Genomic DNA, 2,157 nt, shown 5'->3' with positions numbered 1-2,157 from the left:
CGTGCAGGCCTGGCGGTCAGTGAGGAGGACAGCAGGCCTTGGCACAGGCTGAGGCTCAGGTGTTCGCTTTGTGGGGAGGTCCCAGGTCCCTCTCGCCCCCTCAGTCCCTTCGCGCCCTACCCAGATGCTCCTGGCCAGGGTTGGGGGCAGGGTCGGTCTCTCACCATCTGCCAGGCTCTGGGGGTGCAGGTCCCGTCCCTGGGGCAGGCCAGCTCTAGGTGCGCTCAGAAGCAGGCTCAGCCTGCACGCCACCTCCCACCCATTCTGGAAGACACGGGACAGGTCCTCGAGGCGGCCACTGGCAGACTGCCAAGGGGGTGGGCGAGGCTGCCCGGCTTCCCCTGCCCAGAGGTGGCCTGGACCCAAGAAGAGAGTGATGGACTGTCCGTCCCCCACACTCCCCCAGTGGCCAGGTGGTCAGACTCACTTCTGGCAACTAGAAGGGCTTGTCACAGCTGCACCCCGGGGGTCAGCCCATGTGGAGGAAGTGGGGTCTGCAGCGGGAATATGGGAGCTTGGGCGGGTGGCCAGACAGTGCTGGTTCTGAGCCTGAGTCGCCCGGCCGCCCTCAGTCCTGCCCAGCCGGCCACTGCCTGGGCTCATTCTCAGCTGAGGGCAGGCAGGACACCTGCAGCTCCCTGCAGGCGGCCCTCAGGGCTCTGCCCAGAACTAGTCCTTCCGGCCAGGACCACAGCTCTGCAAGGCCACCCCACTTGCCTGCTGCGCCCGGGTCAGGCCGCCTGCTCACTGCCTCATCTCATCCTGGGGGGCTGCTGCCACTCATCCTCGCTAGTCATCCTGATGTCATCTCTGCAGGGCGCTGCAGCTCCACAGCCCAGACACCCACCCACCCCTGCCCACACCGATCCCAGCTTCAGGCCTCAAAGCAGCCCAGGTCGGGGACTGGCCTGTGCTGGGCAACGCCTCGCCCCTCTGGGACACCCGGCGCCTTCACCAAAGGCCTGGCGGGAGGTGCACTGTGCTGTCCAGGACAGCCCTGGCCATCTCTGTGGTCAGCCAGCAGGTGCACTGCCTGGAGGCCGTGACCGCAGCCCAGCTACCAGTCAGGTTCCCCACTGACTGAGGGCGCTGAGCCTAGTGGGCAGCACCCTCCCTGCTGGGCCCCTCTGCACCTAGAGGCGAGGACTCGGGCTGGGCACAGGTGTGCTGCCCGCCTGGGTGGGGTCCAGCGCACCCTTGGCTGGCCCTGGGCAGGAGGGGCTGAGTCTGACCCCTGGCTACGTCCTCTGCCAAGTCCACTTACCAAGCCCCTGGGAAGCCAAGCGGCAGGGCCTGGCACAGGCCGGGAGAGCTGAGCTACACCAAACCTTGTTGCGCCTGGTCCTGCTGACAACAGACCCGCCTGGGGTTGCCCACTGCGGCCTGCGCGCCTCCCTGCTGTCCTCTGTACCCCATAGGCGCGCAGGTGACCACACTCCAGCCTTCACGCCCTGTGGGGCTTGCCTGCAGCACGTGGCCAGGCCCCAGGGGCAGTCAAGGCCTGGCTCGGCTGGGCGGTCCCCAGGGCTTGTGTGGTGAGCCCCCCAGGCCCTCGTGGCGCACTCCAGGCTCCGGCCCGGCCCCTGCCCAGCCAGCGCCTCAATCTGCTTCTGGTTCCGGCTCCATGAGGCCCCTTCCCCGACCGAGCGCCCTGCCCCTGGCTGGGCCCCCCCACACAGCTCGCCCACCACGCACTGGCTGCACAGGCAGGGGTGCCCCTGGCCCACCCCCGCGCCCTTCCGGCGGCTGGGAGGCCGGACCTGCCCCGGCCCTCTGGTGAGCGCTGCGTGGGTGTGGGTGCCGTGGGCTGCGCCGCACGGCTCTGCCGGTCCTCGGGCCCAGCGCGAGGACCACCAGGCTGCTCCCGCTGCCGGCAGAGGCTTGGAGCCGGGTCCCACTCCCCGGCGGCTGCGGCCATGCCCACCTGGTTCTGGTGTCTGCTGCTGACCACTGGCGCCCTCTTGTCCGTGCTGAGCCAGGGGCCCACGGCGCCCGCCGGCCCCTGCCGTGAGGAGGGGGTGTGCCCCGCACTTGCACCCTGGGCCTGGTCAACGCGGCTCTGGGCTGAGAGGTGCTGGTGTCCAGCGCGTGTGGGGGCCTGCGACGCCTCGGACCCATGGCAGGCACAGCCCGCAGCCCTCCGGACCTTTGCCAGGG

Source organism: Condylura cristata, unplaced genomic scaffold, assembly GCF_000260355.1.
Source record: "Condylura cristata isolate star-nosed mole 26May11 unplaced genomic scaffold, ConCri1.0 scaffold00032, whole genome shotgun sequence".
NCBI lineage: Eukaryota > Metazoa > Chordata > Mammalia > Eulipotyphla > Talpidae > Condylura > Condylura cristata.
The sequence above is the reverse complement of the archived record's forward strand: the minus strand, read 5'-3'. Positions refer to the sequence as shown.